This window comes from Nicotiana tabacum, chromosome 2 (genome assembly GCF_000715075.1).
Source record: "Nicotiana tabacum cultivar K326 chromosome 2, ASM71507v2, whole genome shotgun sequence".
Classification (NCBI taxonomy): Eukaryota; Viridiplantae; Streptophyta; class Magnoliopsida; order Solanales; family Solanaceae; genus Nicotiana; species Nicotiana tabacum.
In genome coordinates, this window is record NC_134081.1 from 43088914 (window position 1) to 43114040 (window position 25127).

Sequence of the window (25127 nt, forward strand, 5' to 3'; positions counted from 1 at the left end):
AAAAACTACCCATTCAAATTGGGGAGTAGTTTCAAGTTGGAGTTTTAAATTTATTTTAAAATAAAATAAGAAAAATAAGAAAAATTTAAATTAGTTACAATAAGAAAAACGAATATATATATATATTTTTTAAAAAACTACTTATTCAAGTTGGGGAATAGTTTCAAGTTGGAGTTTTAAAATTATTTTAAAATAAAAAAAATAAAATAAAGAAATAAAAAATTTGCCAATTCATATTGGGGTGTGGTTTCATTTTGGAGTTTTAAAATTATTCTAAAATGAAAAAACGGAAATAAAGAAATAAATAATTACCAATTTAAATTGGGAAGTAGTTTCTTTCTAATATAGTAGTCTCTCTCTCTCTCTCTATATATATATATATATATATATATATATATATATATATATATATATATATATATATATGTGTGTGTGTGTGTGTGTGTGTGTGTGTGTGTATATACACATACACTCACGCAAAAAGAGAAGTAAATAATTATATGATTCCAAGTGGTATAATCATAAGACGCCAAGTATAGATTATTAGGACAAAGCTCCAACAAAATTGGTGTTTTAAAATTATTTTAAATACAAAATAAAATTAAAAAAATAAAAAATTTGATTCAAATTTGGGAGTAGTTTCAAGTTGGAGTTTTAAGAGAAAATAAAGTACATTTCTAACATTAAAATCATTGGAATTTTAAATTTTGAATTAATTGGTTACTCTATTTGAATTAATAAATATATCTTATAATTAGCTATAATAGAAAACAAAAAAAGAAATTACCCATTCAAATTGGGTAGTAGTTTCAAGTTGGAGTTTAAAAAATATTTTAAAATAAAAAAACAAATGAAAAAATAAAATTAGCTATAATAAAAAAAGGAAATATATAAATAAACGAAATACCCATTCAAATTGGGAGTAGTTTCAAGTTGGAGTTATAAAATTATTAAAAAATAAAAAAACAAAAATAAAGAAATAAAAAAAACTTTCAAATCAAATGAAAAATACGAAAAGTCAAGTGGCATTGTTAAGACAAAATATGTTTCAAGTGGCATTCAAACTAGGGAGTAGTTTCAAGTTGGAGTTTTAAAATTATTTTAAAATTAAAAAGAAAAAATAAGAAAAAATTAAATTTGCTACAGTAAAATTAGATATTCAATTAATATAATATATTAGATCATAATTTATTCAATTAATATAATATATTAGATCATAATTTTATAAGATTAATATTCTGTTAAATATCCGCGCATAGCGCGGGTTTTTATACTAGTATATAATAAAAGGAGAGGCAAAAGAACATTATTAAGACAAGTGGCATAACCACAAAAAGCCAAGTGGCATTATTAAGACAAAATAAACTACCTTTTTAACTAAAAAAACTTTTTAATTTTTGAATTAATTGGTTACTCTATTTGAATTAATAAATATAGATATCTTATAATTAGCTATATTAGAAAAATGAAAATATAAAAAAAATAATTACTCATTCAAATTGGGGAGTAGTTTCAAGTTGGAGTTTTAAAGTTATTTTAAAATTAAGAAACAAAAAATAAGAAAAATTTAAATTATCTACGATAAAAAATGAAAATCTATATATAATAAAAGGAGAGGCAAAAGGACATATTAAGACAAGTGGCATAACCACAAAAAGCCAAGTGGCATTATTAAGACAAAATAAACTACCTTTTCAACTAAAAAAACCTTTTTAAATTTTGAATTAATTGGTTACTCTATTTGAATTAATAAATATAGAAATCTTCTAATTAGCTATATTAAAAAAACGAAAATATAAACAAATAACTACTCATTCAAATTGGGGAGTAGTTTCAAGTTGGAGTTTTAAAGTAATTTTAAAATTAAAAAAAGGAAAAATAAGAAAAAATTAAATTAGCTACAATAAAAAAACGAAAATATTAATAATAATAAAAAACTACCAAATCAAGTTGGGGAATAGTTTGAAGTTGGAGTTTTAAATTATTTTAAAATAAAAAACGAAAATAAAGAAATACAAAATTGCCAATTCAAATTGGGGTGTGGTTTCAATTTGGAGTTTTAAAATTATTTTAAAATATAAAACGGAAATAAAGATATAAAACATTGCTAATTTAAACCGGGAGTAGTTTCTTTCTAATATATATATATATATATATATATATATATATATATATATATATATATATATATGATGCCAAGTGGCATAACCATGAGACGCCAAATATAGATTTTTAGGACAAAATTCCAACAAAGTTGGTTTTTTCTTAAATTAGTTTAAATAAAAAACAAAATTGGAAAAAATAAAAAATTGCAAATTCAAATTTGGGAGTAGTTTCAAGTTGGTGTTTTAAGACAAAATTAACTACCTTTGTAATTAAAAAATCTTTTGAATTTTAAATTTTGAATTAATTGGTTACTCTATTTGAATTAATAAATATAGATATATTATAATTAGCTATAATAAAAATCGAAAAAAATTACCTATTCAAATTGGAGAGTAGTTTCAATTTGGAGTTTTAAAAATATATTAAAATTAAAAAAAAGTAGTCTATTTAAATATCTATTTTATTTTTTATATATATAAAAAAGAAGTAAATAATTATATTATGCCAAGTAGTATAACCATAAGACGACAAGTGTAGATTTTAAAAAAATAAAAATTGCCAATTCAAATTGGAAGTTAGTTTCAAGTTGGAGTTTTAAGACAAAATAAACTTCTTTTCCAACTAAAAAAACCTTTTGAATTTGAAATTTTGATTTAATTGGTTATTCTATTTGAATGATATAAATATAAATATCTTATAATTAGCTATAATGAAAAGATGAAAATATAAAAATCAAATACCTATTTAAATTGGGGAATAGTTTCAAGTTGGAGTTTTAAGATTATTTATATAGAAAACAATTAGATGTAACACAAAGAGGGAAAATATATATTAAAAAACTACCCATTCAAATTAGGGAGTAGTTTCAAGTTGGAGTTTCAAAATTATTTTTACAATAAAAAACGAAATTAAAAATAAAATAAAATTGCCAATTCAAATTGGGGAGTAGTTTCAAGTTGGAGTTTTAAGACAAAATAAACTACATTTCTAACTAAAAAACCTTTTGAATTTTTAAATTAATTGGTTACTCTATTTGAATTAAAAAATATAGATATCTTATAATTAGCTACAATAAGAAAAACCAAAAAAAAAAAAAAAACCTATTCAAATTGGGGAGTATATTCAAGTTGGAAATATTGAAATTTTTAAAAAATAATTTCCAATTCAAATTGGGGAATAGTTTTAACTTGGAGTTTTAAAATTATTTTAAAATAATTAAAACAAAATAAAGAAATAAAAAAACTTTCAATTCAAATTGGGGAGTAGTTATTTCCTAATATAGGTCTTCTCTCTCTCTCTCTCTCTCTCTCTCTCTCTCTCTCTCTCTCTCTCTCTCTCTCTCTTAATTATAATTTAGTAAAAAATATTACATTATTTAAATTTTCAGTAAATTTCAAAATAAGAAAACAAATCAAATATTATAGTAGAAAATAATGTACGAAAAGATGGGGATAATGAATAATAAATAGACTTAATTATAGACTTTAATAAATAATGAATAATAAATAATAAATAACACTCAATAAACTATTGATAAATTTAGACAATTGAAGAATTCTGAACAGTTTTTTAAAAATAATATTTTCACAGAGTAATAAATATATATCTATATTATAAAAAAAGAGAAGTAATTTCAAAATATAAAAATAATTGACAAGTTAATAAAAGTCACATTAGTAAATGTATAGTACTAAGTACTTGCTAATTTAATAATAATAAAGAGTAATAAGGAATAAATAATTTATTCGATTACTATTTAATGTATATTCTTTTATTTTGTATAGATTTTTTTATATTTCTGTACATACATGAAATAATAAAATAATAACTAATATTTATTAAAATAATTTAATATATTAGATCATAACTTTATAACATTAATATTCTGTTAAATTATCCGCATATCGCGCGGGTTCTAACACTAGTAACAATAATATTCATGAGATATTTCTACAAATCTTCTCAAAAACACAGTAAAGCATCCAAGGATTTATGCGACGCATAATTTCTTGCTTAATTATACTAGCTATATAAGACTAACTTACATTATTCTTAGGAACTTATATATTTTTTTACTTTTTAGTTTATGAGTCAAATATATTACTATTTAATAATATTTAGATAATTTTTAGAAATTATGTACTCATTGATATAGGGTGCACTAGAGATAATCTTTGTACCCTTTACTCAAATGTTCCTTTTATAGTATTTACTTTATTTATTTTGGTTAATAGGATATTTATTTATTCATAAGGCTAAAGTATTACAATAGTGCTAAAGTTTCTAGCTACATCATCAGTACCATTAGTAGGAATAATACAGTAGAACCAGATTTTTTCTTTGAATAGGCTAGCTAAATAACATATATAAATATTTATTATTATTTTAAAATATTTTCTAAAATTATATACTCATAAATATAGGATACACACGTAAAGCGCGTACCTTAAAACTAGTAAATAAAAAATTGTCACGACCTGGATTCCCAACTTCGGGGCCGTGATGGCACCTAACGTCTACTTGCTAGGCAAGCCAACATTATATAACCGGTTTAACATTTTAATATTTTAAAACAAAGTAATAACGATAATTAAAGCTATAATGCATGAAATAAACCCATAACATAACACGATCTATTCTAACCCCAGAAATTTGGTGTCACCAGTACATGAGAAACTAGAAGTCTACAAGTATGGTTTGAACGAAATACAACTCTTCGAAATGAGATAAACAGTAAAGATAGAAATAGATAGGGACTTCAGGGATTGCGAACGCTAGCAGCTCTACCTTAAGTCTCCGCTATAGATATGATCCGAGCAGAAGCACCACTAGACACCGCTGGGACCAACACTAGTATTTACACAAGAAGTGCAGAAGTGTAGTATGAGTTCATCCAATTTAATTTACTCCATAAGTGTCGAGCCTAACCCCGACGTGTAGTGACGAGCCTACGACAAGACGCCTACGTAAATCCTATGCAAGTATATACATAAAGTAACAAAATAACAAGTAGGACAATTAAAATATTAACTGGGAGGGGACATGTAGAAAGGGGAGTACAACAAGAACGTCAAGTACAAAATCACCAAATAGCCATTTTCCAAAAACAATAACAATATAACCAATTAAATCATCAATCCGGAAATCAAGTAAAGCAATGAAATCAACAATGGCATGGCATCACCCTTCGTGATTTTACTCTCGCCCTCACCGTGTAATATCATAAATGAAATGGTATGGCATCACACTTCGTGCTTGTACTCTCAACCTCACATGATGTGATAAATGATAATAAGCAATCAAATGCACGGCATCACCATTCGTGCTTTAATCCTCACAATCTCTCAAATAAATGATGTTGTGTGCAAATAAGGCACGACAACACGCTTCGTGTTTTTCACTCTTCCTCACCAAGCAACAATATTAATCCAAAATAACAAGACAAGTTGGGAAGAAATTTCACTTCAATCATAGTGTAATGATTACTCAACTCGACTTTCAAAATCCCAACAACTTCAAAATAAATAATAGATATGAATGCGAACAATTAAAGAAGTAATAATCAACTACGACATGGAAAGCATAGTTATTGAAACAACATAATACAAATAAATAATTTTCACCCGCATGCTTTAACCGAATGACAACGCATATATACTCGTCACCTTACATTTATGCCGTCTACATACATAATTCACATAGAAAATATACCAACTAGTCCTAATTCCTTCAAGTCAAGGTTAGCCACGACACTTACGGAGTACATTGGGTCGGTTGTACTCATACTACACTTCTGCACTTCTTGTGCAGATACTGGTGTTGGTCCCAATGGTGTCTAGTGGTGCTTCTGCTCGGATCATATCTACAGCGAAGACTTGAGGTAGAGCTGCTGGCGTTCATAGTCCCTGAAGTCCCCGTCAATTTCTATCTTTACTGTTTATCTCATTTCGAACAGTTGTATTTCGTTCAAACCATACTTGTAGACTTCTAGTTAACTCATGTACTGGTGACATCATATTTCTGGGGTTAGAATAGACCATGTTATGTTATGGGTTTATTTCACGTATTACAACCTTATTTATCATTAATAATTATTATTACTCTATTTTAAATTGTTAAAATGTTAAATTGGTTATCTAATGTTGGCTTGCCTAGCAAGTAGACATTAGGCACCATCACAGCCCCGTGGTTGGGAATCTGGGTCATGACAAGTTGGTATCAGAGAACTAGGTTGTCTAGGACTCACGAGTCATGAGAAAGTTTAGTAGAGTCTAGAGGATCAGTACAAAGACGTCTGTACTTATTTTCAAGAGGTTATAGAGCTTTAGAAAAATTTCACTTCTTTCTTTCTCTATCATGCGATTTTATTCTATCACCGAAGATTGAATCATTCCATTTTTGTTCTCTCGCAGATGTTGAGGATACGCACAACATCCATGGCAGGTAAGGAGCCGGAGCCCCAGGTTGTAGCCAGTACCAGGGGTAGAGGCTGAGGCTGAAGTCGAGCCAGAGGCAGAGCTCAACCTAGAGCACGTGCAACAACACCTATTCTGGAGCCTTAGATCGAGCAAGAGGAGGAGGTTCCTGTTTGGACCGTTCCAGTTATATCAGCTCAAGTTCTAGAGGGGTTTATTGCTACCCCGATACTTCAGGACGCTCTAGTCCGCTTGGTGGGCCTTATGGAGAGAGTGGCCCATACCGATGCATTTACGGTGGCACCAGCTATCTCTCAGGCTAGGGAAGGAGCATAGACTCCCGCTACTCACACACCAAAGCATATGGCTCACGGATATCAGACTCCGGCAATTTTGCCAGTTAGAGTGACTCAACCAATTTTTGCTGCACTATCCGGGGAGAGGACCGCGATGTCGTTTGAGGGGTTGATGAGATTGGATAAGTTCACAATGTTATTTCCTATTCGCTATGGTGTCACACCTTCTGAGGACCCATATAATTTCATTGACTGTTTCTACGAGGTGTTGCGCAACATGGGTATTGTGGAGTCCAATGGAGTCGACTTTGCAGTGCTCATCTCGCTTTCTCACAATTTGTTTTTACTCCTTTTTGTTTATTTCTTGCAATGGTTTTGAATCAATTCACAACCGCAATCCTTCACTTATAAATATTTTCTTCAAACTAGACCGCAGGCTACATTTATTTGCTAAGATCACTTTATTTAAGGATATGCATCATGAACTTAACTAAACTTCTCTATAGCAACTTAAACCTTGGACTTTAGAGATAGATTCGATGATAAATATTCATAAGGAAATTCATGATGAACATGTACTGGCAAAAACTAAATCTAGAAAAATGACAACATTTTAGAACTATATATTTATTTATTTATTTATTTACTTATTTTTGTAAAATTATTTAATCATGCTCAAATACATTAAACAAACTAGTGGTGATTTGGATAAATATTAACCAACTATAATACTGTAACGACCCAATCGGTCGTTTTGTGTAATTGCACCCCGTTACCCTTTTTATTGCTTCACACATGTGTGTTTATGCTTTTATGACTTACAGAGTTGATTAGATACATTCTGGAAGGCTTTAGAAGTGATTTGGACCCTTGATTATTGAGTTAGAAGTTTAAATTTAAAAATATTGACCAAGTTTGACTTTTTTGAAAATAACCCCGGAACTGTATTTTTATGACTCCGATAGCTTCATACCGTGATTTAGGACTTGAGAGTATTCCCGGAATTGATTTTGAAAGTCCGTAGGTTGATTTGTGTTGATTTACCGAAATTTTGCAATTTAAAGTTGAAAAGTTTGACTGTATGTTGACTTTTAGCAGTCGGGCTCCGAATTTGATTTTGGGACTTGAAATAGGTCCGTTATGGAATTTAGAACTTGTCTGCAAAATTTTGTACCGTTTGGAGTTGAATTGATTGGATTCAGATGCTTAGTTGTAATTCTAGAAGTTCTTAAAAATTTCTTTGAAATTCAAGCGTTTTAGAGCTCAGTTCGTAGTTTTAGATGTTATTTTTGTGTTTCGATCGTACAAGCAAGTTTGTATGATATTTTTGGACTTGTGTGGATATTTGGTTTGGATCCCCGAGAGCTCGAGTGTGTTTCGGACGCTTAGAGGAGTGTTGTTAGAATTAAGTTTGCTGGTTTTTCTTCATAAGCCTCAGATCTCGCATTTGCGAGATTCTTGATCGCAACTGCGAAGGTAGGACAAGTCTGCTGGGTTCGCATTTGCGAACCCAGTGTTCGCATTTGCGAAGTGTACCTGGGAAAGAGCTAGTTTGCATTTGCGATCGACCTGGTCGCATTTACGGAGGTTCAGGGTTCGCAATTGCGAACTTTTCTTCGCAAACGCGATGACGACAGAGATGGAAGGGTCTTCGCTTTTGTGAGGGATTCTTTGCATTTGCGGGGTTCGCAATTGCGAACCCCAGATCGCTTTTGCGACATTTGCGACTGGACAAATAGCTGAGGGACGGGATTTTTCAGTGCCTTCTCTAATTTTTGAACCCTAGGTCGGTAGGAGACGATTTGGAAAGGGGATTTTCACCAAGAAACCTTGGGTAAGTGATTCTAATCTATTTCTAATCATATTCGATCAACATATCTTCTATTTTAACATCAAAATCATGTGAATCAAAGTAGAAATTTGTCAAACTTTGTCATGATTTTAAAAGTAAGAATTTGCATTTTGAGAGTCGATTTGGACTCGTATTTTGAAACTAATCGCATGTATGAACTCGTGGGGTCATGGGTAGACGAAATCTACCATTGGACTCGCGTTTTGACCAGACGGGCCCGGGTTGACTTTTGTTGACTTTTTGGAAAAAGTGTAAAGATCTTAACTTTATCTATTGCAATTGAATCCCCTAGCATTGTTTGATGATATTGAGTCGATCTTGGTTAGATTTGAGTCGATCCGTCGATCAGACACTCGCCCCTGCTAGAGCCACGAGAGGCTGGAGTTGGGGAAGAGGCCGAGGACGGGCACGTGGTGCAGCCAGAGCACCTGCCCGAGCTGTGACAGAGGAGCCACCAGTATCTCTAGTCAGGGGTCAGACATTCGAGGTGCCTATTTCAACCCCAGCACCTCAGAAGACCCTCGCATTGTTCCTAAGCATGTTCAGTACCGTAGCTCAAGCGGGGTTGATCCCACTTGCACCAGCCGCATCATAGGCTAGGGGAGGAGCACAGACCCTTGTGGACCGTACCCTAGAGCGGTGGGTCCATGTTGATCAGGTCCTAGAGGTTATACCGTTACAGCCTGTGGTTAAGGCAGCAACATCTGAGGAGGAGCAGCTTAGGCTCGAGAGCTTTAAGAAGTACCACCCTCCTACTTTCAGTGGTTTGGCTTCAGAGGATGCACATGGTTTTCTTGAGGAGTGTCACTGTATTCTTCACACTATGGGAATTGTGGAGACGAGTGGGGTTGCTTTTACTATGTTTCAGCTAAAGGGAGCGGCATATCAGTGTTGGCAGGCGTACGAGGTGGGTAGCCTAGCCGAGGCAGCTTCACTTACATGGGATCGATTTTTAGTGTTTTTTCTTGAGAGAGTTTATTCCTCAGACCCTTCGGGCTTCTTGGTGTGCAAAGTTTGAGCGGCTACACTAGGATACTATGTCAGTGTCGGCGCATATTGTCCGATTCAGTGATTTGTCCAGGCATGCACCAGCCGCCTTGGTTGCTACAGTTAGAAAGAGAGTCTGTCGATTCATCGAAGGGCTCAACCAGAGTATTAGATTCAACATGGCTAGGGAGTTGGAGTTAGACACTCTGTATCAGCAGGTGGTTTAAATTGCACGGAGGTTGGAGGGAATGCAAGACCGTGATAGAGATGATAAAGAGGCCAAGAGGCCTCGTGGTATGGGAAGATTTAGTGGTGGACACGCTGCAGCTATAACTTGTCATGGTAAGGGCTATGTGAGCCGTCTAGTTCATTTAACACTTCCAGCTACTAGTTGTGCTCCAGTTGTATCGAGGTCCCAGGTTGCACACTTTGCTCAGCCACTTTCCAGTGCACCTCCTGCGCGGGCCTTCAGCGGTCAGCCAGCCGACCAGGCCCGAGTCAGTCCCAACCTCCACGCCCACCGAGAACTTGTTTTGAGTGTGGTGATACCCACCACATGGTTAGATATTGCCCCAGACTTAGTAGGGGTGCACCTCCCCATACTACTTAGGCTCCACTGATTCAGTCAGGTCCGCAGACTTCTCAGGACATGATTGCTGCCCCAGTTGCCACACCACCTGCACAAACTGCTAGGGGTAAGGGACGGGCGGGTAGAGGTCACCCTAGAGGGGGAGGCCAAGCCAGATTCTATGCTCTTCCGAGTAGGACAGAGGCAGTTGCTTCAGACTCAGTCATCATAGGTATGGTTCCGGTTTGGCATAGAGATGCGTCAGTCTTATTTGATCCGGGATCCACTTATTCATATGTGTCATCTTACTATGTTCTATATTTGGATATATTGTGTGATTACTTGAGTTTTCCTGTTTATGTGTCTATACTTGTGGGACATTCTATTATTGTGGATCGTGTGTATCGGTCGTGTCTAGTTTTAATTGGTAGTTTTGAGACCAGAGTTGATCTGTTGTTACTTAGTATGGTAGACTTTGATGTTATCTTAGCCATGGACTGGTTGTCGCCTTATCATTCTATTCTTGATTGTCACGCCAAGACTGTGATGCTGGTTATGCCAGGTTTACCACAATTAGAGTGGAGGGGTGCATTAGATTATCTTCATAGCAGAGTTATCTTATTTCTAAAGGCTCAACGGATGGTTGAGAAGGGGTGTAATTCTTATCTAGCCTTTATGCGGGATGTCAGTGCTAATACTCCTACCATTGAGTCAGTTTCGGTAGTGAGAGCCTTTCCAGATGTATTTTCAGTAGATCTTCCGGGCATGCCGCCTGATAGGGATATCAATTTTGGTATTCGCTTGTTTTCGGGCACTCAGCCCATCTCTATTCCACCATATCGTATGGCCCCAACAGAGTTGAAGGAGTTAAAGGAGTAGTTACAAGAGTTGCTTCATAAGGGATTCATTTGGCTTGGTGCGTTGCTGTCGGATGCTCCGGTCATGTTTGTGAAGAAGAAGGATGGACCTATGCACATGTGTATTGATTATCGGTAGTTGAACAAGGTTACAGTGAATAACAGGTATCCATTGCCATGCATTGATGACCTATTTGATCAGCTGCAGGGTGCCAGAGTGTTCTCCAAGATTGATTTGTGGTCAAATTACCATCAGTTGAAGATTCGGGATCTAGATATTCTGAAAACTGCCTTTAGCACTCGGTATGGTCACTACGACTTCCTCGTGATGTCATTTAGGCTGACCAACGCCCCAGCAACATTTATGCACCTAATGAACAATGTATTCCAGACTTATCTTGATTCATTTGTCATTGTGTTTATTGACGACATCTTGTTATAATCTCGCAGTCGGGAAGATCATGAGAAGCATTTGAGGATTGTGCTCCAAACCTTGAGAGAGAAGAAGTTATATGCAAAGTTCTCAAAGTGTGAATTCTGGCTTGATTCGGTGGCGTTTTTGGGTCATGTGGTGTCGAGTGAGGGTATCAAGGTAGATCCGAAGAAGATTGAGGTGGTGCAGAGTTGGCCCAGACTTTCTTCAGCTACTGAGATCCGGAGTTTCCTTGGTTTGGCCGAGTATTATCGTCATTTCGTAGAGAGCTTTTCATCTATTGTAAAACCTTTGACCAGATTGACCCAGAAGGGTGCTCCTTTCAGATGGATCGAGGAGTGTGAGGCGAGTTTTCACAAGCACAAGACTACTTTGACTACAGCCCCAGTCTTGGTGTTTCCTACGAGCTCGTGGTATTATATTGTGTATTGTGATGCATCACGTGTTGGCCTTAGCGCGGTGTTTATGAAAGATGGTAGGGTGATTGCATACGCGTCTCGATTGCTGAAGACTCATGAGAAGAATTATCTAGTCCACGATTTGGAGTTGGTAGCCATTGTTCATGCATTGAAGATCTGGCGGCATTATTTGTACGGTATTCCTTATGAGGTCCTTACCGACCACCGGAGTCTACATCATCTGTTCAAATATAAGGATCTTAACTTGCATCAAGGACTATCATATTACCATTCTATATCATCCCTGAAAGGCCAATGAGGTGGACAATGCCTTGAGTCGAAAGGCGGAAAGTTTGGGTAGTTTAGCATATCTACCAGTAGCAGAGAGGCCATTAGCATTGGGGGTTCAGGCCATAGCCAACCAGTTTGTTAGATTGGATGTTTCGGAGCCCAGTCGAGTTCTTGCCTGCGTTGTTTCCCGGTCATCTCTATATGACCATATCAGACAACATCAGTATGATGACCCCCATCTGCTTGTCCTTAAAGACACAATTCAGTATGGCGATGCCAAGGAGGTTACTATTGGGGATGACGGTGTGTTACAGATGTAGGGCCGGCTATGTGTGCCCAATGTGGATGGTTTGCATGAGTTGATTCTTCAGGAGGCCCATAGTTTGCGGTAATCCATTCATACTGGTATCGCTAAGATGTATCAGGACTTGAGGCAACACTATTGGTGGAGAAGGATGAAGAAAGACATAGTGGAGAATGTAGCTCGGTGCCTAAATTGCAAATAGGTGAAGTGTGAGCATCATCGACCAGGTGGTTTGCTTCAGCGACTTGACATTCCTGAGTGGAATTGGGAGTGTGTCACCATGGACTTCGTCATTGGGCTCCCAGGGACTCAGAGAAAGTTTGATGCAGTATGGGTGATTGTAGATAGGTTGGCCAAGTCGGCTCATTTCATTCCGGTAGTGACTACCTATTCTTCAGAGCAGCTGGCTCAGGTTTATATCCGCGAGATTGTCCAACTTCATGGCATACCGGTATCTATCATCTATGACCGGTGTACGTAGTTCACCTCGCATTTCTGGAATGCTGTATAGCGTGAGCTAGGCACACGGGTTGAGTTGATTGCATCATTTAACCCTCAGACGGACGGACAGTCTAAACGCACTATTCAGATATTGGAGGACATGTTTCGCGCCTGTGTTATGGATTTCGGGGGTGCTTGGGATCCGTTCTTGCCACTTGCGGAGTTTGCCTACAACAACAACTACCAGTCGAGTATCCAAATGACTCCGTACGAGGCTCCATATGGGAGACTATGTCGTTCTCTAGTTGGGTGGTTTGAGCCGGGAGAGTCTAAGTTATTAGGAACAGATCTGGTCCGAGATGCTTTGGAGAAGGTCAAGATGTTCCAGGATCAGCTTTGTACAGCTCAATCGAGGCAGAAGAGCTACGCAGATTGGAAGGTTTGCGATGTTTCATTCTTGGTTAGAGAGTGAGTCTTGCTCCGGGTTTCACCCATGAAAGATTTGATGAAGTTCGGGAAGAAGGGCAAGTTAAGCCCTAGGTATATCGGACCTAATGAGATCCTTAAGAGGATTGGAAAGGTGGCCTACAAGCTTGCCTTGCCACCTAGTTTATCTACGGTTCATCCGGCGTTCCATCTCTCTATGCTCCAGAAGTATTATGGTGATCCATCTCATGTTCTAGACTTAAGCACAGTCCAGTTGGACGAGGATTTGACTTATATTGAGAAGCCTGTGGATATCTTGGACCGACAGGTCTGGAAGTTGAGATCAAAGGATATTGCTTTAGTGAATATTCAGTGGAGGGGTATTCCGGTCGAGAAAGCGACTTGGGAGACCGATCACGACATGCGGAGTCGTTATCCTCCTCTATTCACCAATTCAGGTAGGTGCTTATGCACGTTAAAGGACGAACGTTTGTTTTAAGAGGGGGAAATGTAACGACCTGATTTGTGCAATTGCACCCCGTTACCCTTTTGATTGCTTCACACTTGAGTGTTTATGCTTTTATGACTTACGGGGTTTATTAGCTACTTTCCGGAAGCTTTCGGGTTGATTTGGACCCTTGATTCCTTACTTAGAAGTTTAAATTTGAAAATGTTGACCAAACTTTGTCTTTTGTGAAAACGAACTCAGAACTGTATTTTTATGACTCCTATAACTTCATATCATGATTTCGGACTTGGACATATGCCCAGAATTGATTTTGAAAGTCCGTAGGTTGATTTATGTTGATTTGCCGAAATGTGGCAATTTAAAGTTGAAAATTTTGACCGTAGGTTGACTTTTTGCTATCAGCTCGAAATTTGATTTTGGGACTTGGAATAGGTCCGTTATGGCATTTAGAACTTGTCTGCAAAATTTGGTGCCATTTGGAGTTGAATTGATAGGATTCAGACGCTTAGTTGTAATTCTAGAAGTTCTTGAAAATATCTTTGAAATTCATGTGTTTTAGATCTCAATTCGTAGTTTTAGATGTTATTTTTGTGTTTTGATCGCGCGAGCGAGTTCGTATGATGTTTTTGGACTTGTGTGGATGTTTTATTTTGATCCCCGAGGGCTCGGGTGAGTTTCGGAGGCTTAGCGGAGTGTTGTTAGAATTAAGTTTGTTGGTTTTTCTGCACATGCCTCAGATCTCGCATTTTCGAGATTCTTGATCGCAATTGCGAAGGTAGGCCAAGTCTACTGGGTTCATATTTGTGAAGTGTACCTAGGAAAGAGCTAGTTCGCATTTGCGATCGACCTGGTCGCATTTACGGATGTCTAGGGTTCGCGATTGCGAACTTTTCATCGCAATTGCGATGACAGCAGAGATGAAAGGGTCTTCACTTTTGTGAGGGATTCTTCACATTTTCGGGATTCGCAATTGCAAACCCCAAATTGCATTTGCAACATCTGCGACTGGACAAATAACTGAGGGACGAGATTTTTGAGTTCATTCTCTCATTGTTTCCATGGTTTTCGCTTTCTTACATTGGCATTCTATTTTGAAAGAGGAAAGTTAGCTTTACATACTAGTACTATTCCATATGTACTAACATCCCTTTTATCGGGGGCGCAGCATCTTTAATTGATGCAGGTGGTTCATCAGCGGGCAGCTTTGGTTTTCGTTAGCAGTCGCTCTCTATTCAGCAGGTTTTGGTGAGCCCTACTCTATTTCGGGCCTGATGTCATTCGAATTGTACATTGTATTTTGAGGTATAGCTTGGGCCTTGTTGCCGGCACTTCCATACTAATCTTCTATTGTACTTAGAGGCTCCGTAGACAGGTTGTGGGTGGTGTTTGATGTGGGGAATTGAACTAGAAATGTTGGTATTTGGCAAACATGTTTTTCATTATATCTATAAACTTGTAATATTTTGGAAATTATGAACGAAGATGCTAATGGAATGAAATGGGAGTTGTTAATGAAATCTTTTCAGTGTTTGATTAATGGAATGAATCTCCTCTTTATTCATGAATGAGTTTGGGTAGGAGGAAATCTAATAGTCTTGCTCGGCCGGGTTTACTCGATTGAGCGCCAGTCGCGCTCCCCGAGTTCGGGGAATGAAAAACTTGGTATCAGAGCCTAAGGTTTTAAAGTGTCCTAGGATGTCTCGGAACCGTGTCTAGTAGAGTCTTTCTTATCGGTGTGTTATTGACCATAGCTATAATGAGGAGGCTACAAGGACATTTTGGGATTTCACACTTCTTTGATACTCCAGATCGTGCAATAGAGCTCAAGATAGGAAGCTAAATTTCTCATCATGTCTCATTTTCCATATGAGTAACCCACGAGTTCGAGGCAACAAGGAGGGAATGAAAGAACCAGTTGCTAGGGGAAGTGTCCTTGTTCTTATTAATGTTACAGCGCCACCGGATTATGAAGTGAGAGCACCTAAGAATTGAAAGAGGATTATTGGCATCAATAAGACGGAATGTTTGATATGAAAGAAGAGCCACTCGGGTTTAGCCACTCGGGTTTATGTTGGATGATTCTTGAAATATGTTATGGTTGTGGAAAGAGGGGGAACAAGGAGAACAAATTCCCTTGGGTTGGATACACCCATCCTGGTCTGCCCGATATGCGGGCGGGAACATTTTGCGTCATGTTGTGAGTATGCTCAGAAGCGTGTTGGGGGTGGTAGATTTGAGCAATTCCAAAAGTCCATACAACGAGCTGTTGCAGAGATTGTTACTCCCTCCATGATGTCTTGGAGGAAGACTAAGGGGAATGCTTATGATGTATGCAAAAAGGGTAAATATCAGGTAAGTCGGGCGAGTCAGTTTAGCGGACCCCATCCTCGTTGTGTGAAGTGTATGAGATATCATTCGGGGGTATGTCACTATGGTACTAATGAATGTTTTGGATGTGGAGTAGACGAGCATCAATTAAGGTACTACCCTATCAATCTAAAGTCATTAAATAAGTTGTTCCTTAGTACATCATTATGAACACGCATAATTTTTCTTTGTTGTATATGTACGTCCATATTGAAGAGCCTTCATAAACACGATCTTAACAAGATACTGAATCACAAAATATTGCATGCACTTACTTTCTAAATGAGAAGCATAATTCATGAAGTTACTCTATCACAAATTCTCTTATTTACAACCTCTTGAGGAATTGAGTTCTATAATGATTTCCTTGGAATGAGTTATAACCCTAGGTTAATATTTTCCACTTGCTTCCCTAAATTCTCAACAAGGGACTATACCTGATGAATTTCTTACAGAACATTTTGATTCAAATGGATAACATCTGCTCACTTGTGCCTATGCACGCACCACCATAATAGTTACCTATGTGGTATCAAATGTAAAGAAGCCTAGTGTTGAGATCCTTCTTGAGACACTTTTTTTCTCTCCGATGTATGTTGCTCCTATGGTTTGAACAGACACATTGTTCCTTTGTGTATATTATCATGAATCTTTTTCACCATCTAGTAACATGAGAGCATATTGATTTATAAGACAAGTTCGTCGTATCTCTAGTCCTCTCATATAGGATTAACTATTGGAAAGGGTTAAGCTGTCAGAATGATAATAATCTCACAAGTGTTCAACTTCTTTCTTCAACCTCATGGGCTTGTGACATAGATTCCTTGTGTTAGTTAATGTTAAGAGCGTAATGCAACTATATGTATTTTGAAACCCATATCACATTCAGGGTGCCAGAATATTCTCATTACGAGTTGAACTGATTTTCCCTGCACTCTAGGAGATGATTGGTGTCACGTACTTCGCCATTTCTCTTTGAGGCTTACTAGTGCCGAACTAGGCACATATTGAATGAAATAATTGTTGTTGTCCTTTTCATGACTCATAGACTTCCAAGAATAACTTACGCTAATATCTTATCCTTCCGATTATACCTCCCATATGTCGCATGTCAAAGAAGAAGCATCATCCCATGATCAAACATATTGGGTAGGAAATTTTTTAGTCATATTCATGTTAGCACATCTTTAAATAATTGATGAAGGTCGCCAAAGGTTTAGTTTGGGTGTTCGGCGTAGGGATTTATAGTTGAAGAAGGTGAACGGGTTATTCTCAAGATTTGCTCTATAAATATATTGGGTGAATTGTTAATAAAGGTAAAGTATGTGTAGTCACATTAGGCCTTATGAAATCTTGAAGGAAATAGCCCAAACTATGAGTAGGATGTTTCCCTATTATTTCCTCCATGTATTCGGTGTTTCATGTGTCTATGTTGAAGAAAGTAGTTGGAGACCCGACACTCATTGTTCTAGTTGAGACTATTGAGGTTAATGAGAAATTGACTTATGAAAAGATTCCAGTTTCTAATATTGATCGGCAAGTCCGAAAGTTGAGAAATAAAGAAATTTCATCTGTGAAAGTGTTATGGCGAAACCAGCAAGTTGAAGAGGCCACTTGGGAAGCCGAGGAAGAAATGAAGAAGAAGTACCCTTATTTGTTTGAATAGTCATGTATTTATAAAGTTGTGTTCTACGAAAATGCTAAGATTTACCTTCTATGAATTATGTATCAACTGTATAGCTGATGTTAAAGGTGTTCCTTTTTGCTAGTATACTGCCCGTGAGGCCACGGTTGGCATTGTTTTAATGTTATGTTGCATCGTTAGTTCATGTATATGTTGTTAGGACTATTTTTGGTGATTCTCTGGAAGGTGGTTAGGCCCAATTGCAGAGGGCACTCTGCCGAAATTTCTGAAACATTTGGGAGTTAGCCAAATTTTGGGGCCTTAAGGAAGTTGAAATGTTGGAAAAATATCAAAAATCTATATGAAGTCAAGAATGATTAAAGATGATGGTTAAGGTGAAAGGATATCTATGCCTAATAATGACTTGTAAAACATTCGAGGACGAATGTTCTTAAGGGGGGAGAATGTAACACCACGGAAAATTTCGAAGTGTTTTAAGACCATTAAGAAGATTGGCGGGTGCTAATTATATTAATTCGAGGATGAACAAGACTGATAATTTGAATGATATCAATTGATAATGATAATATATGTATGAGGTTCATTAAGAATGGTTTATGGTCTAAGAAGAGCCCTAAGGCTAAGTCAAGTTGAAAATTATATGATGGGATAAAGTTTCAAGTGAGTTTGCACAAGACCTTAATTCAAACGAGCATAACTCTCCGGATATGAAGATTTATATCGTGTATAACCTATCAAATTAAAGCCATGTGAGTCTAGTTTCCAACGCATCAAACCCTTCGTCATTTGGATATGTATACAGAAAGCTATAGCCATTTTACTGGACCTATGTTATATACGCGCCCAGATGCTCAGCCGCGCATATTTGAGAGTTTCTGCCTCAGGTGCGTGGCCAGATGCGCGGCCACTTGCCCAGGTGCGCGGTCGCGCATGTAGGAACCTACTAAATTCCCCAAGGCCAGGTAGAGAGAGAGCTAAGTTATTTCTTTGAGCTAGGGCTTGCATATCAAAGGGAATCCGTCCAACGCCTCCCTCCCATGAACCAAGGTAATGTTTTTGGAGTAATTTTGAGTTGATTACTACTCCTAAACATTTGTATTAACAAGGATTAATCTTGAAGATCCATAGATTTCCATTTAAATCCCCAAATTGGTCAAGAACACTACTAGTTGGGATTCTCAAGAGTTTCATTATAATAGGTATGTCTACCATCTCTAACTAATCTATGGTGACTATGTATGAAATATGTGTTAAAACTTATGGTATGGTGATTGGAAGCCATAAGTTCCCAATTTAAATACATAACCATTGTAGAGATTGAAAGGTGATTATTTGATCGAATTTTGTTGGTTGGGTGTGGATAGATGGTCATGTATGTGATGTTGGAAGTTAAGAATTATTTCAAAATGATGGTGGGATAAATTGTTGGTAAATGATAGTATTTGGATGAACTAAGTCTATGGTTAAGAGATGTATAGATTCATGCCTACTAGATATTTGATAAAATGCTCAAATGAGCTGAAACCATGAATATCTTCCTAATTTGTGTTCAATTTTATTATGTCTCAAAATAGATTGGGATTGCTAGAATTTCCGGAACATGTAGTAATTTAAGGAAAGCTCAAAGTGAGGTATGTTGGCTAAACTACTCACTTAGAATTGAATTCCATGATGTTCCCATAAGTTTCAAGTATGGTTGTCTCAAGTTCCTTATTCTATGTTCCGAGATGTTCCCAATAAATTTGATTGTCCCGAATAAGCAAAGTGTCGAGAATTATGTATTCAAAATGTGTTCTGAATATTCCTATCACATTATGTTATCCTTTGAGAATATGTTCAATAATGATATGTATACTAAAATGCCATGTCTTTGAGTTGTGTTTCAAATGAAGGTTATGATGCCAAATTGTGTGAGAAAATCCCAATATGCTTAACACTCTTAATTGCTCATATGTGTACCTAAAGTCTTGATTTAAAATGTCTTATTGTGGATAATCTATAAAGATGGTTAGAAGTAAAATAAGTGAATTGTGGGTATAAAGTGTGGCCAACGTGCCAAGAGTGAAAGTTATACTTGTGGCCAATGGTACCAATGAAATGAAATGATGTGAGAAAGGTTATGAAATGAGCCTTGATTCAATTATTACGAATTGACTTCGAAAATAGAATTGCCTAAAAGCTTATGAACTCAAGTCATGCCCATATGTGGTTGTTTTAACAAATGCTATGCTTTGTGAGTATTTTCAATGTGTTTTGAGTTTTTACATATTCGTGAGTGGAAATTGTGTATTGCCCTTTTATTGAGAAAAGTATTTCAAGAATAAATGGTGTGTTACTTGTTGATGATTTTAACTTGCGCATCAATTGCCAATTATTTCACTCTATTTCTCGGAAAGAAATCTATTGTGCTTAAATTGTTCATTTCTAATAAACTTAAAGTTGTGATTTCCGGAGTATTATATATATTGATATTTATGATGATGATATATGAGAGGGGGGAGAATGAAAGTGTAGAATCTCAAATACGGCCATCGTGCCTTGAATAAAGAATCTTGTGAATGGTCAAAAGAGCCAATGGAATATTGTTGTTGTCATTGGCTGAAAATACTAGTGGAGATTTATACAATGTGAAAGATGATGAGGTAAATACATTTGTACCTATGTTATTTTTGTGAATTATTCCCCTTATTTGGGATGAGATTGATGTGATAAAATTATTCCCCTTATTTGGGATGAGATTGATGCGATAAAATTATTCCCCTTTAATTGGGATAAGATTGATTGATAGAAAAGGATGATGTCGATCCACACAACATTGTGGTGAGACGGCCTAGCCGATCGGGTCGTGATCGGACACCATGCCGCACACATGGTGGTGATTGTGCTGGAAATTGTAATTTAAAATTTTGATTGTGGTTGATGTCTCTAATGAGATGGCCTAGCCGATCGGGTCGTGATCGGACTCCGTGCTAATAGTACAGTGGTATTGGTATTGAGAGTGACTGTGGTTGATGTCTCTAATGAGATGGCCTATCCGATCGGGTCGTGATCAGACTCCATGCTAAAATTATGGTGGTATTGGTATTGATAGTGATTGTGGTTGATATCTCTAATGAAATGACCTAGCCGATCGGGTCGTGATCGGACTCCGTGCTAAAAGTACGATGGCATTGGTATTGTGAACATTGGTTTTGTGAATGGTGATATTGTGAACAGTGGTACATCGGTGCTTAAGATCTCCCAACCAAAAATAATATTATCATCATAATTTGATTATCACTTCATAGTGTTATCTTCATATTTTGGAAATTATTATGTCTTAACTTGGCATTTGAATATCATTGATTGTTGATTGTTGTTTTCATGATTTTCCCTTTCTTACATTGGCATTCTATTTTGAAATAGGACAATTAGCTTTACATACTAGTACTATTCCATATTTACTAACGTCCCTTTTGCCGGGGGCGCTGCATCTTTAATGGATGCAGGTGGTTCATCAGCGGGCAGCTTTGGTTCTCGTTAGCAGTCGCTCTCTATTCAGCAGGTTTTGGTGAGCCCTACTCTATTTCGGGCCTAATGTCAATCGAGTTGTATATTGTGTTTTGAGGTATAAGTGGGGCCTTGTTGCCGGCACTTCGATACTACTATTCTATTGTACTTAGAGGCTCTGTAGACAGGTTGTGGGTGGCGTTTGATGTGGGGAATTGAACTAGAAATGTGGGTATTTGGCAAACATGTTTTTCCTTATATCTATAAACTTGTAATATTTTGGAAATTATGAACGAAGCTACTAATGGAATGAAATGGGAGTTGTTAATAAAATCTTTTCAGTGTTTGATTAATGGAGTGCATCTCCTCTTTATTCATGAATGAGTTTGGGTAGAAGGAAATATAATAGGCTTGCTCAGCCGGGTTCACTCGGTTGAGCGCCAGTTGCGCTCCCCGAGTTCGGGGCGTGACACACGGGTTGTACGTAGTATTTGACCGGTTTAGGCCACTTAGACTAATTCTATACTTTAATTGAAATGTCATATTATGTTTTAAATTCTCATAGTCAAATTTTCCTTAATTGTGTTAGACTATCCTTAAATGCCTTAGTTGACTTGTTTAGTATTTGTTCTACATTCTACTTGCTAAATTGCCTCCATGCTTTAGTTGAACTTGTTGTCTCCTTTATTGTTATATGTTATCTCTTCATTGTTAATTATCATTGTTTGAATTAATTATTCATGTTATCCCTTTACTTGTTGATTTCCATTATTTCCTTTATTGTGAGTTAGTCTTATCTAATATTGGGGTTATACATTATTTTCTCATTATTGAGTTATTTGGTGTTGAAGTTGTGAAAATCGTTAATACGTTGAGGAGATGTTGGTTATTGTTAAACCATCTATCTTATTGAGCATTTTTCATCCATTGTTTTTATTGATATTCTTGTATACGTTGTGGTGGAGCCATGGGCTATTGTTGTGGAAAATACTGATATTGTTGTTGTTGGCAAGTTGTAATATGTGGGCACTTGTAGTGCGAATTGTTTTTGTGATATGATATTGATGCGCATGCGGTGGTATAAGGCTTGGGTTGATGTGCATGCGGCGGTATAAACTGGGACTTATATGCGTGTTGCTTGTAAGGGAACTGCGTTAAGCCACGCGGTATCATAAGGTGGGCTAAAGTGCGTGTAGGTATTTCGGGAAAACTATTTTCAAAACCTATTTTCAAATGTAAGGTTCACGCGGCAGTATAAGGAACGATTGTGATTGAAATTTAGAAAAGTGAATACAAGGTGATACCTCGATTTTGATTTTATTATATACAAGACGGTACCTCGTTGTGATTCTTGCTATTCGTTTCATGTTGCAAGGTGTTTTTGCTGGAAAATATATCTTGTTGTGTCATTCCTTATTTGTTCTAGCAATTATTGTCGTTACATGATCATTGTGGTACTTTAGTTGCTTCCTTTGTGTTATATCTATTGTTAGTTCCCGGTACTAGTTCTTGCAATTCTCTTACTGTATTAGTTGTTTCCTCACTTTCTATTACATATCCGTATTGAAATTTCATACTGTCTATTTTATATCCTAATAGGTGTCTTGATCTGGTCTCGTCACTACTCTTCTGAGGTTATGCTCGATACTTAATGGGTACCGTTGTGGTGTACTCATGCTACGCTTCTGCACATCTTTCTGTACAGATCCAGGTACGTCTGCTCGTGCTGGTCGATAGCGGATTATTATTGTTGCTGCTTGGGAGACTTCAAGGTATACCTACTCCATGTTCGCAAGCCTCGGATTCACCTTCCCTATTTTACTTCATGTTGCATTTTCTTTCGGACACTGATGTAGTAGTACTATAGTTGTATTCTGTAGAGCTTATGACTCAGTTCCACCGGTTTTGGGGCGTGTATTATGAAATTTTGTTTTTCGGAAGGCTTTATCTATTATTCAGTTATTGTCAGTAACTTGTTAGCTTATATATGTTCAGTTGTTATTATTTGTTAGGCTTACCTAGTGGTAGAGACTAAGTGCTATCACGATATCCTTCAGAGAAAAATTGGGACCGTGACAAACACGGTGACTTTAACATCTTAAAGTAAAATATGACTAAGAGAACACAATTGACCTAGAAGATTGAACCGAATTGATGAAGCTTTCCTACTGATGTGTTAAGATTGAAACAAACCTACCTAACATTAGATTTTATTATTATCTAGAAACATAAAATAAAAATAAAGAAAACTTATGCAAATTTCAGCCATTTTTATCATTGGAACTTTTATATAAAATAATAATTCTAATTAGCTATCATACTATTCTATGTGAATAACTTGTCGTAATTTGATATAAACATCTATATGAACATGAATCTGATTTAACTATTAAAGAACCAAAATTTCAGCAACTCAAATAATAAACTAAGACATGCTTCAACAAATTTTGTCAATCACGTTACTTCATACCAATAATATAAATGAAACTCCTAAGAAAAGGAAAACAATAAACAGATCTACAACAAAGTAAACATATTTTAAGCACACCTCTTTTTTTTTTTTTACGGAAAAATGAGTTTTTCCAATTAAAGTGATATTATTTGAAATTAAAGGTGTTTAGCGATTCCAAACTTGACTCGGATTTTAGGCATGGAAGACCACCTGATTTTGCCGCGAAATTGCCACTTTCATTTTCCGCAGATGAAACATAACAAATCAAAGAAGTTGTCAGCCCCAGGAAAGACAAAAGAGAGTCCATGATGAATAAGCAAAGAAGGGAAACAAAAAGAAAAAAGGAGGAAAAAGTATGAAAAAAAAAAGAATCACACTCCTTTTTTTTCTTGCTCTTAGTCTTCTTTTATAAGCTATAGCAACTATGATTCAACAAAAGAGTAAAAGAAGAATCCATTCTGGCGCGATTTTCCCAGCGATGCCTCCAACTTGAGATTTTTCGTCATAGAACTGGCCATCAAATGTATATTCATTCATCAGGGGTTATTTATTTTATTTAAAATAGTCGCCACTTGGAATAATTAAGATGTCCTAAGTCATCGGTTTATTTTAGAATCGCAAATCAATGAAATTTAACTCTGTTTAAAGTCTGCGAAACACAAAATACCGGTAAGAAATTCCGTTAACCCGGGAAATGGTATTAGGCATTTCTGGATTCTGTGGTTTTAGCACGGTCGCTTTTAATCATATTTGTCTTAATTAATTATTTAATTATGTATTTTTAAACCTATGTGCGTTCGGAATTATCTTGAAATGAACCACATGTGTGTGGACTCGTTTTGCTAAAATCATGTCACGCGTACGTGTACACAATTAATAATACTTTATTATTATTAAGATTGTTTCACCAAAGTTGCACGAACACATACCTTGGTTTTAATTTTGGAAATCACAATTATGCCACGCGAACGTATGCATAATCACGATAGATTGATTAATGAAGAGCGCGCTTAAAGTATTCTAACATATTCACGAGTATTCGAGTATTAATCAGTGTAACAGAGATAGGCCAACTTATTCTAAATCTTCACGACCCAACGATTAAGCGCAAACCCCCCATGGCTCAACTTATATCTTAGCTAATGACCCACTTCAATTTGTATAGTGGCCTATTTCTTATTAAAATAACCTCTTTTTTTCAAATTATATTTTTGTAATAATGTAATCTTATCTCTTCATATCTCAATAAAGTATAAGATATGCAAGAAACAAAATAATTAAAGCCGTCAACATTTACCCCACTTAAGAACAAATAAAGCATATACTTGAGA